We start from the raw sequence: 12,823 nt of genomic DNA on the forward strand, positions 1-12,823 counted from the left end.
GAGTCCATGGGGCAAAGCATCTCTGATGCCGAAATACCTTTGAGTATCTGGGCCAGAGGAACTACTAAACTGTATCAGACCAGTGGTCCATCTACGCCAGCATCCCAGACACTGAGAGTGGCCAGCACCAGCTGCTTCAGAGGAAAGAGGCAGAAGCCTACAGCAATGGGGTCATCTGCCGCATGGGAAGTTCCTTCCTGACCACCATAGTTAGAGGTCATTTTATGCCCTAAAGCTGGAGGGTTTATCTCCGTCCCAGACTCCTATTTTATAGTCCTTGCAGTTGTCACTTTGAAAGTTCTCACAATCTATATAAATGTCTAATCTGTTTTTGAATTCTGTTGTGCGCTTGTGGCAATGAGTTCCAAAGACTAACTGCTTTTGTATTTCCTTTTGGCAGTTTTAAGTAGAGTGTTTCATGGTGGATGGAGTGGGCAGTCAGAGCAAGACCCTTGTAAATGTTTAGTAATTAACCTAATAGGCAATTGAGGTTAATCTGGAAAGGACAGTTTAAAACTGAGTTAAAAAACAACTAGAGGGCATCCGTACACATTTATTTACATACCCAGTGACACAGCTCAGAAATACATTCTGGATCTATTAACTAGGCTGAGTTATGTTCAAATACCTTAGCCCTCCTAAATCAATGGAAACCTGAGCAGGTTGCAGCAAAATAGGCTATACGAATAAGAATTAGACCGGGGTTTTTTGAGCTGGCGGGTTCATGACTTTGTTGTGTTTTTGTTTAACAAAGCCCTTGTGCCTGTCGGTTACATGGTAGCAACGAAACCTCAGATGAAACCCAACAAAAGCTTCAGAGAAATCAAATGAACCTTCAAAAAGGGAACAAAATCAAATGGACCCTTGAGCTATTTTCATCACACCATGAATATGCAACACACTTAACAGACCAGAGGCAGAGAGAAGGATGCTGCGGCCTAGCTTTGGCCCCAGTATGTTGGTGTATGAGTGATGCAAACGGCTCACAAAGGGCCAGGAGAGACTACCCTCAGTGCACGTGTTCCAGGAAGCTGCTCCTCATCTGCAAGTCTCAGGGCAGGTCTACACTTAAAATGTTGCAGCTGCACCGATTTTTCACACCCCCGAGCGACGTAGTTATATACCAATGTACGTTTCTAGTGTAGACCTGGCCTGCATAGAGGCTGTGTTCTGGGTAGGGCCAGGGATGGGAGAGGTGGAGCCAGGGATGGAGGAATGGGGCCATAGTGCATCTGCTACCACCAGACTGGCTTGCACCACGAGCCGTAGGAGCTCGTAGGAGCATTACAGGGTGATGTAACTTGGAGCAATCCCATCTCAGTCTGCCTAAGTTAAAGGAGGGGTCAGGAAGGAGTGATTCGAGATATGGAAAACATGCCATACAGTGAGAGACTTAAGCAGCTCAGTCTGTTGAATTTAGCCAAGACACGGTTGGGAGACGACTTGATCACAGTGTACAAGCACCCACATGGGGAGGAGATTTCTGATAGAAGATGGCTCTTTGATCTAGCTAAAAAAGGCAAGACACGATCCAGCAGCTGGACGCTAAAGCAAGATGAATTGTGACTAGAAGGAAGGTGCAGCACGTGTTTAACCCGGAGGGAAATTAACCACTGGAATGACTTACCCAAGATCGGGATGAATTCTCCATTCCTTGCAGTCTTTCCATCAAGACTGGGTGTCTTTCTAAGCGATCTGTGGTAGCTCAAATAGAGTGATGGGCTTGAGGCAGGAATCACTGGGTGAGGGTCTCAGGCCTGTGCTATGCAGGAGACCCAACTAGATGATCACAGTGGTCTCTTCTGGCTTTCAGGTCTCTGACTTTAGAAATGTCAGCTTCTGAAGCAGACCAGAATCAGGAGGGCAGAACGGTGGTGTAGAGCCCTCCTTTGCCTCCTTCCTGGACTGCACCTTCTGGAGATTTAACACAGAATCTCAGCCACAGTCTCTGCCCCAAAGAACTTACAATTGAAGGGTATGTCAGCGTTGGAGCTGGAACTGTAATTTCCAGCTCGGGCAGACATACCTGTGCTAGTTTTGATTGGGCTGGGGTGCTAAAAATGGCCCTGTAGCTGCAGCGGTGCAAGCAGTGGGAGAGGCTACTCGCACGCCTAGGGTCTTGGAGGGGACTGTACTCAGGGCAGGTAGCCTGTGCCACCACCCATGCTGCTGTGGTGACGCTTCTATTTTTAGTGGGCTAGCTTGATCAAACCTGGCACGTGTCAGTCTACCTGAGCTGGAATTGACACCTCAGATCAGGTATAAACATACCTTAAAAGTTTGATACAATGGCCATTGAAGCTAATAGGAGACTTTCCACGGGACCTGGATCAGGCTCTGAAGCCCCTATTCTGCAGACATTTGAGTGTATATGTCACATGACTCCCACAAGGAATCCCATTGATTTCGATGGGGCTAATCCTGACCGGGCCATTGTGTGTCTGCAGGGTCTGGGCCTATGTTAGGGTTAGAGCTGAGCAAATAATTGAACACAAATCATTGATGTGACAATTTTTTCCTGTTTGCAGGTTGTTCCTGTTTGCAGCTCCCAATTTTCTGGAATGTATTCATCGGTCCAAGTTACTCACCAGGTCATTTACATGAATAATACTGGGCCTGGGCATTGTTGCCAAGCTGCTTGTGCCAAACATCTGACATCTGGAATTCAGACTTTGGGAGGTGTCAGTTAGTTTTGCTGGGACACTGATGACCCACTTTGTGTCCTGTTTCCTGACTGGTTGAGCAAGACTCTTAGACTCAGGTTTCCTGGGTGAATTTTCACATTATAAGTTAAAAACTCATTTTCGGTGATGACTGGCTCAAACTTAGACTTCCATTTCTACGAGCGAATGCCTTCATTTGAATATTTGTGGGCAGAATAAAAGGCTGGATTGGTGACTGAAACACTGGATTAGGGTTTGTGAGATCCACTCTCAGTTCCCAGCTCTGCCGTGGACTCCTCATCTGAGTCTGGACAAACCGCTAAACCTCCCTGTCCCTCAGCTCCCCATCTGCAATATGGGGGTGATAGTATTTCCTTGTCTCTATGGATTATAAATCGCTAAACAGGCGGTTTGGAGCAGTGGCTTTCTGAAAGGAGCTGTACAATGCCCAGGATAATGAGGCCCTCATCTCAGCTGGAGTGTCTAGGCACTGCTGTAAAACAAATTATCATCATTATAACGACTATTGTATTACTTATGACCCTGAGAGAAGTCACTATGAAAGGTGCTGTGGCAAAATTCAGGCATATGCAACTGACAGTGAAAGTCACATGGGTTCGAAGCAGGCACAGCATTGACATGTTGTAGGTAACAGAATACAGGGAAAAGGGGTCAGATCTTCACAATCAGCTGGAGCCTGTCCCCTCGCACGGAGAATAGCACTTTCCCGATCAGCTTGGGCTGCGTTCACTTGAGCTGACACCTGCACAGAGCTATGAGTAGAAGCTTCAGAAAGCAGCCAGGGAGTTTCACTCCCATCTGTGTTCTGTTTATTGAGCAGAGAAATCCAGAAGATACGTTCTGTGCTTCAAGCTCATCTTTCCCTCCCAACCACGCTGCAGCCCGAGCTGGCACGCGTGCATGCTGCCTTCCTGGGGACAGCCCCAGCTTTAAGGCAGCTGTTGTTCAATGAAATGAGGACGGGGGGTTCCCTTGCAGCCCCAGATCTGGATGTGCAGCTGTCCCACATACTGGAGCAGCAGACGCCGTGGGCGTTGCCTTGTCCAGCATTGTCTAGATTGCAACAGCGCAATTTAAATGCCGGAGGCACATCTGCCGTATTACTTTCAGTATTCTAACAGGCTTAGCTGCTATGTGCTGATTTTAAAGTTCAGTGGCCCTTTAAGAATGCTAACTCCTTAGGGTTGCAATTTTAGGGGTCCTTTCTTCCCCTAACCCACACACATCACTCCCTTAATGTTAGGAGTTCCACAGTTAAAAAGATGCGACATTCCACTCCAGAGGTGGCTGCATTCTGTGGTAGCTGAAGTGATTTTTGTGCATGCAAGACCCGCTGCTTTTTGCCATAGAAGGGTTGACTTGAGTGGCCAATTCATGAGAGAAAGGACGAACTTGTGGTTAAGGCACTGGCTGAGAATTCAGGATTTTGCAGTCAGTTCCTGGCTCTGCCACAGACTCCATGTGTGACCTTGGGCAAGTCCCTTTGCTTGTTCTGTGCCTCAGTTTCCCTGGCTGTAACTTGGGAATCATGATCCTTCTTTCCCACATCCTTTGTCTATATAGGCTGTAAGCTCTTTGGGGCAGGGACTGTCGCTTACTCTGTGTACAGCGCCTAGCGTAGTGGGGGCCCCAGTCTTGATGCTATTGTAGTTTATCAATAAACAATCATTACAGCGCCCAGAAGGGCAGAATGATCGTGATCACCCCCATTTTACAGATGGGGACGCTGAGGGCCAGAGAAATGAAGTGATTTGACTAGGATTACATCAGCAGGGCTGGGAGGAGTGGCCAATAGCCTACGCTTCCTTGCTGGAACCACTAAACCACAGTGTTAGACTGTGGATCCTCCAATAACAGCCTACAGGCACAAGGCTCCCAACTCCCAGTGAACACCAATGGATGTTGGCACCTAACTCCCTTTGGCCCCTTTGAAAAGCCAAGCCTTCATGGGCAGTGTTTCCAACTTTCATGAGTGTCATGATATTTGGTGTTTTTATTTAAGCACCAGTTCCTGGAGTCATGTGATTATGTCAGACTCTCACCTTTCATTTCAAATAATAAGAAAGTTTCTGTCCCTTGTGGCTGAGGAGCAAAGCCTGAAAAGGTGACCCCTGAAAGGCTTAGAAACCAGACAGTGAATAAAAAAAGAGCCAAACATTTATTATTTGTTAAAATCTCGTGATTTTTAAGCCAATCTCATGATTTTGAAGGGGCGACCTCCTGATTTTTGAACACCTGGAGTTGGCAATATTGGTGTGTGCGCGCATTACCTTATAAGATTAAACAGTTCTACGTCTGCTGCAGAGTCAGGGAACTCTTTAAGCACTGTGGGTTGGGAAAAAGGCAGCTTATTTTCACCACCTCAGCAAAAATAACCAGCCAACCAAAACAACCCGATTTGTTGACACGGTCTCTCCCCCTGCCCTTTGTCTGATGGGGGTGAAGTCAAAGGCAAAATGGCTTTGCAGAACAACAGGATCTTCCATCCTATTTAGGAAACCACAAAAGCCCTTACTCCTGAGACTTGTCAGTTCTCACGGTTCTTTACCATGGGCCGGAACGACAAGGTTTTAAGCTGGGAGAGGATTTCTGCTGATGCAGCAAAATTCTTTACTGCTCGGGTGTGTGTGTGTGTGGGGGGAGGCGTTGAATTTTTTTGTCTTGTTTGTATGTGTGATAATCTTATCACACAATCCCCAGACGTCAGGCTGCTCCCTGCAACCAACGCAGCGTCAGTAGCACCAAAACGGGAGCTTGGAAAGAATGAATTAATCTGAGTTGTATGAGCCTTCGGCCTCGCAAGGGACACTGGCCCGGATGGACTTTGCAGCTGAGATGTAAAGCCCACAAGTTTCTAGTCATTAAAGATGCCACAGGGTCCTGATGCCAAGCTGGGGGCCCCAACGCCCTCTCCTGCAGAGTGAGAAGGATGCTGTGCCAGGATCCTCTTAAGGATCCATCTTTGGGCATGGGTGACAGTTCTGCCCCCAACCCTCACTGATCTTCCACAAAGCCACAGGAGACCAAAGTCATCCCCACCCCCCACCCCACACCTCCATCCCAGCCCGGCCCTTCCCCAGCTATGGAGCAGTGAACCCGGAGGCTCTCCACAGGGTCTGGACTGGTGCTGTGGAGGCAGGTGACCCATCCCTCCTCAGACAGGGTGGTCAATGCCGAGGGGATAAGTGTGCTGATGCCCATCTCGGTTTTGACCAGGCATTGAACAGAGGATCTATCTTGTGGCAATGGGTAGAGGCGCAATCATACCACTGTAGAACTGGGTGGGAATTCTTTGATGAAAGTTTTTTTTTGTAGCAAATGCCAAATTTGTGGGGCTGTGTCAGTTTCAACAAAACTTTCATTGGGAAGGTCCAGGAAGGAATTTCTGGTCAAAACCAGTTTTTGGTATCAGCCTCGTCACAGGGAGAAAATACTGGTACAAAGTGGTCTGTAATTTCGCGGAGAAAGGCAGAACCACCCAGTCATGCGTGTCCACACACACACACACAGCACCCAGTAACATGCACACACACAGAGCACCCAGTCACGCACACACACACGCTCACACACACACACACACACACACACACACACACACACACACACACAGAGCACTCAGTCTCATGCTCATACACAGCACCCAGTCGCGCATACACAAACACACCACCCAGTCATGCGTGTACACACACACCACCCACTCTCTCTCACACACACACAGGGCACTCAGTCAAACCCACACACAGCATCCAGATGCACGTGCACACACACACCACACCCAGTCACGTGCGTGCACACACACACAGAGCCCCAATCTCTCTGACTCTTTCTCTCTCTCACACATACACACACACACGCCTTGTGTTTCCAGCAGCAGACCCTAGCACACCCCCCAGCTTAGCCCTACAGAAGCAGAACCAGCCCCTCGCTTTGCAAACTAGTCCCACGATTTACAGCCTCTGAACAAATGTTGCTTCCAATGACCCTTCCGGGCGCCTTGCTTCAGTACCGGGGCCTGGGGGTTTGTACCGCGGCCGCTCCACAGCCCCCTGCAGTAACGCAGCACCGTGCTGGAGGAAAGCTAGAATGTCAGCTGAGCTGCGCACAGGAAGCCAGTAGGATAGAGTGGCTTTGGGACCAGAAATAGCTGGGAGGGCTGTGCCGGCCCCCTTTGGACAGTGGGGAATCACCATCACAACTGTACAACTTGAATGGGGTGGTGGGATATTTTTGGTGGGGAAAGGGAAGTGTCAAGGGGCTCAGTGCTCCACCCTCCCCTTCCTACTGTCTTTTATTTATAAAACTCTTTGCGCTGGGAGGCAGTATGGCCTAGTGGATAGCGCTCTGGCCTGGGACTCTAGAGACCTTGTGCCCTAAGTCCCAGCTCTGATAGGTGACCTTGGGCAACTCCCCTCCCCTCTCTGAGCCTCTTTCCTCTCCCGCCCTTCAGTCGGCCTTGTCTGTTCCAACTAAGTTCTGTGCCTCTCACTATGTGTCTGGACAGCATCTACTGTCACAGAGGAGCCTGCCTCCCCAGCCTCCCCACGGTGCATCACTCCTTTAGTAATGAACAACACCTGTGTATATAGTGGTTTTCACCTGTAGAGCTCAAAGCACTGTATCACTGTCCTCATTTTACAGTTGGGGAAATTGAGGCACAGAGCGGGGAAAGCAATTTGCCCAAGGGGATACAGTGAGTCAACGGCAGAGGGGAGAAACAGAACCCAGGTCTTGAGTCCCTGTTCCGTGCTTTAATCACTAGGCCATGCTGGCCCTCGCGCCCAGGCCAGGCCCAGCGCATACAGAGGTGGCAAAAGTCCCTTAGCTGCCAGGGAAGGATTTCCCTTGGAGCAGGCCTGGTGTAGGACTGCCCTAGGCTGCCTGGCACAGTGCCCCTTACAAACACCAGCACAACGGGAGGGCCGGGGGTGGATGTCCCAGAGGTGAAGCATGGAGTCTCAACCGAAGTCTGCCTCAAAGGTGCTGAGCGCCTGCAGCTCCCACCAACCTTGGTAGGACCCAGGTCTGGAAACATTGTCCTCAGTCGTCCCCTGCAGCCCACGGGCTTTGGAGCAGATTGGTGCGGGTTTTGATCCGTGCTGCGGAGGGCCTTGTGGTGGAAACAAACCACCCAACACCTCTTTCGAGTGCCTGTGAAAGCGGGATTAATCCCATGGTGCAGTCCTCACTATGGCCAGCCGCCTTTGTGACCATGCAGATGAGCTGCAGCCGACAAGAGACGGAGGCTGGGGGAGCGTTTCCTGGGAGGATGGCCAAGGTCCCGACTGGTGTTGTCAGCAACAATCATCATCCATGTTAATAAGCAATCCCAAGGAGAAGTGAGAGGAATGTCTCATTCCCAGGCATGGTGCATAAAGGACTCTGATCCGGCGTAGCCAGTAGAAGAACCTGGGAAGGCAGTGGGTGTACGGATGTCCTGCTCCAAGGAGAGTCAGCACTCCACCTCCCTTTGGGGATGGCTCATTGCGATCCCGGGGGGTAGACACACCTGAGTTAGCTTTGATCTCGCTAGCTCGGGTACTGGAGCAGTGAAGCGGCAGCAGCAGGGGCTGGACAAGCTTTCCCGGAACTAGCAATTACTCCTAGGGTTGGACTTTGCTGCCACGGCTTCACTGATCCGATACTCCAGCGAGCTATATAAAGCTAGCTCAGGTACGCCTACACTAGCTGCAATCACACCCCGAAACTGCAATGGAGAGTCACTCTTTGCGACTGACCCAACGTCACAAAGCAGCTTGGAGACAAGAGCTAGGGCCAGGATACAGGCGCCCCGACTATCTGGGCCCCACTCGGAATGCTCCCACCTGACAGACAGTGGGGACATCCGCGGTGCCCTTGATGCCATAGGGAGCTGCGTGAGGAGGGCAAAGGGAGGGGAACTCTCAGGTGCCAGCTGCCCTGATCTGCCATGCAGGGCCTGATCCCGCTGGCCTTCTACACCTAAAATTCCCCCTGCAGCCAGTGGGAGTTGGAGGCAGAATCAGGCCCCAGATGTAGTGTGACCTGGGGCATTTATTGAAACTGTAAGTTCAGGCTTGTCAAAAATTAAAGGGACTGTGCATCTGTCCCCAATAAATATCCCAGTAAAGCAATCTAGCTAACCCTCTATACACCCTTCTGTCTGTCTATCTATCCATCCATCTCCATATACACCAATCTATCTAACTGGTGCCACTCACGGTAGTATCTCGGCATATTTATGCAACATCCAGAAACAACCAGAAATAATCTCAGAACCAGGTGATTTTCATGCATCTTTTTCTCTTCTTGGATCAGTTGCCTTTAGATCCCAAGGGCCCAAGCCCTGAGGTCCACCGTGAACAAGCCAAGTGTCCCAAGAGAGTCGGGATCTATTCTAGGCCCTGACTTTTCCATTTGCACTAGGCCTGGTTCGATGGGATGGAGTGGTGTCACTTTGCATTACAGACGCTGGTTTCACAGCCCTCCCTGGAGTTTCCTTGTCTGGGCTCCTTTAAGCGGAAAATCCCCCTAGACCCGAGTTCTCTGAAAAACCCTCCCTGCCTTATTCATTATGAAGTGAGTTTGTTAGAGCCCAGCGTTGTGATTGGCTGCCAGCATTGTCACACCAGGGTCAGCGCAGGTAAGGAGTAAGAGGGAGCCCTGCTCTCAGAGCTGCATTGCGGAGATAGGGTTTATAGAGTGCTAGGGGCAGGGGGGATAATCAAGAGTCCACAATGCAGAGGGATCATCGGGAATGTAGACGGCCCCTGGCCTAGGGCTGGGGTTTGCCCCGCCATGTGGGAATACAAGCCTCCCCTTACAAGCCCTTCTTTTTATTTTATTTAGAAGTTCCATTTCCCAATCACACTAAATCACTCCATGCTGTGAACATGCCCGGCCCTTTAGGAAAGATGTGCATAGACTGGAGAGAGCCCAGAGGAGAGCAAGGAAAAACGATAAAAGGTTTAGAAAAGCCAAACTCCGAGGAACAGTTAAAAAAACTGGGCCTATTTAGTCTTGAGAAAAGCAGACGGGGGGGTGGTGGCACCTGATAGTCTTCAAATATGTTAAGGGCAGTTATAAAGAGGACGGGGGTCAATGCTTCTCCATGTCCATGGAAGGTAGGATAAGAAGTAAAGGGCTTAATCTGTAGCAAGGGGGATTTAGGTTAGATATTAGAAAAAAAATTCTAACACTAGGGGTATCATAGAATCATAGAATATCAGGGTTGGAAGGGACCTCAGGAGGTCATCTAGTCCAACCCCCTGCTCAAAGCAGGACCAATTCCCAACTAAATCATCCCAGCCAGGGCTTTGTCAAGCCTGACCTTAAAAACCTCTAAGGAAGGAGATTCCACCACCTCCCTAGGTAACCCTAGGTAGTTAAGCTCTGGAACAGACTTCCAAGGGAGGTTGTGGAATCCCGGTCGTTGAAGGTTTTTAAGAACAGGTGAAAAAACACCTGTCAGGGATGGTCTAGGTGTACTTGGTCCTGCCTCAACGCAGCAGGATTGATGACCTCTTCGAGTCCCTTCCAACTATACACTTCTACGATTCTATAAGTAGGGCACTTCCCACGTGGTAGAAGCTTCACAAAGCCTTCAGCCTCACGTCTCATCACCGCTCCCCTCAAGGCATGCAGCGGTCACCCAGAAATGCACCGACCTGCAGCCGATTGCCAGTCTCGGTGTCCCCAATTTCCACATGGCACAGGCTCCCCGGCCACCCTGGATTCCCAGGCTGAAGAGCTGAGACAGGATGTCACGTGCATTATCTGAGGGGGGGGTTGTCCAAGAGGATTGCAGTCGGGTACTGGAGCAGTGACGCGGCTCATGGAAATCTGAAGTGGCCAGAGGACGCTTTCCTTTTGGACTCAGACCTACAGCTATCCATGTTACCGTGAAGAAACAGCACGGTCCAGTGGATCAGGCATCAGAGAGCAAATCAGGAGACCTTGCTTTGATTCCTGGTTCTGCTGTGCGACTGTGGACAAGCTGTTTCCGGGCCCCCTTTTTGTCTGTCTCGTCCATTTAGACTGTAAGCTCCTAGGAGCAGGAGCTGTCTCCTACGAGGCTCAGCAGTGTGGAGCCTGCACGTGCTACTGTAATGTGACTCTCCCCACACATGGGAGATGAAGCGACTGGCTAGAGCTGGCCAAGACGTGGTTTTCCTACCCCATAAAAACTGCTCGGGGTATGTGTTCTGCACTCGTATAGGATGGAGGCTCTCTAAGTCCCACCCCCTGTCTGGTCCTCATTCCTGTGGGAATCACGTTGATGGGCTCTATCCTAGAGTATTGACAGCAAGGATGCAACAGCAGTGATGGGCGGGAGGAGAATAAAAATGGTCCAGGGGTTAGGGCTCTAGCCTGGTTCAGTTCCCTGCTCTGCTACAGACTTCCTGTGGGACCTTGGGCCAGTCACATAGTCTCTCTGTGACTCAGTTCCCGAGCTGTACAGTGGGGATAATAGCACTGCCCTGCCACACTGGAGATTGGGGGAATAAATACATTAAAGATGGCATGGAGCTCACATAATAGAGTAATGGGTGCCAGATAAGCACCAAAGATGGGTACAAGACTCCCTCAGATCTATGGGCAGAAATTGATATTGGTTCAGGTACAGATCCCCGAGAGGAAGGAGGGTCTGGTGACTGAGGTGCCGGCTTGGGTTCCATTGCCAGCTTAGCCACAGGCTCCCTGTGTGACCTTAACCAAGTCACTTAACTTCTCCGGGCCTCAGTTTCCCCATCTGTAAAATGGGAATAATAAACCTTTGTCTCTCTTCTTTATTTAGATTGCAAACTGTCTGGGGCAGGGAGTGTCTCTTATTGTGTGCACAGACAGTACCAGGCTCTGGGCTCTCTAGCTGCTACTGTGATGCCATTAATATCAAGAGAAACCACAGAGATTGACAGTGGAGCCAGCCCCACGGGCTTGAATCACATCGACATTGTGGCTGGAGCAGAGAGGAGATCCCTTCACTACCCAGCACTCTTGGTTGAGCATCCAATACTCCTCTGCCATTGGACAAGGTTTTGCCTCACCCAGTAGCAGCACAGATCAGAATAGCCCCACCGTCCCTCAAAGCCTGATCCACAATGGAAAATTGCTGCTAGCGCATGATATATTTTAGTGTCCTGGTATTAAGAGAGGATGCAGAACAGTTGGCCAGTTTTCAAATCCACAATCCAATAATTTACCGTACACAAGCAGCTAAAGGGGGCCAGCTTTTGGGACAAAATACTGCCAAAAGGTCCGTGTGGCCGAGTGAGCTCCAGTCAGATAGATATGTAATCTATAACTGCCGGCACCCATAGGGAAGGTGCTAATGGCAAAGCTGTCTATCCCCTTCGCAGGCTGACGGATCTGTGCAAGCTCACTGATTATGTAGGTTAGCGTGGTCAGATGCCGTGCTGAGTCCTAAACAGACTAAAGGATTCCTTCAGTAGAAGCTCCTGTCGCCATAAACCTCTTTAGGAGCAATTCAAAGGATTGGGTTTACAGCTGGGGTTTACCTTTGCCTCTGCTATGCTTTCCTTTATATTCGAGTATGTAAATCTGCATTAGGGAGAGGTCCCTGTATTCAGATATTCTGGGAGGGGAAAAGGATTTGAAAACAAGTTCCTTACGTGTGCGAGAGAGTGCAACAGACAGTGTGTGGGTGTATGACCGGCACAGAGCTTAGAAGCATTTTGTGTAAGTCAAACATAAATATTGCATCGGCTCTTCCTCAGATGAGTAAACAGAGATGATTCCCCCCCCCCCCAAAAGACCTGTGTTATAAAAGCAAGTTGGAGCATGAAAGCAGAGAGGGGGAGAGGAGGACACACTAAATGCCAGTTGCGGAGCTAGGACAGGGGACAGCAGGAGGCTTTCATGTCTGGCTTCACGCTCAATAGAACTGTAACCCTAGAAGCTTCCATTTGCAGTTCGCCTGTGTGCGTTAGCCTCAGCTTTGGGGGAGCTCAGCTGCGCAGGGGTAGCGTTTTCAAAGAATCAACAAACAACAAAGCTTTTACATTCCAGACACAGTTAGGAAAGGCCCCTCAGTCTAAAACATGCATTAGCTTCCTATCGTGTGACACAGGGCCGGCTCCAGGCACCAGGCAACCAAGCACATGCTTGGGGCGGCACCTGGTAAGGGGCGGCCAATCTTGGGG

Source organism: Terrapene carolina, unplaced genomic scaffold, assembly GCF_002925995.2.
Source record: "Terrapene carolina triunguis isolate 2854851 unplaced genomic scaffold, T_m_triunguis-2.0 Scaffold194, whole genome shotgun sequence".
Taxonomy (NCBI): Eukaryota; Metazoa; Chordata; order Testudines; family Emydidae; genus Terrapene; species Terrapene triunguis.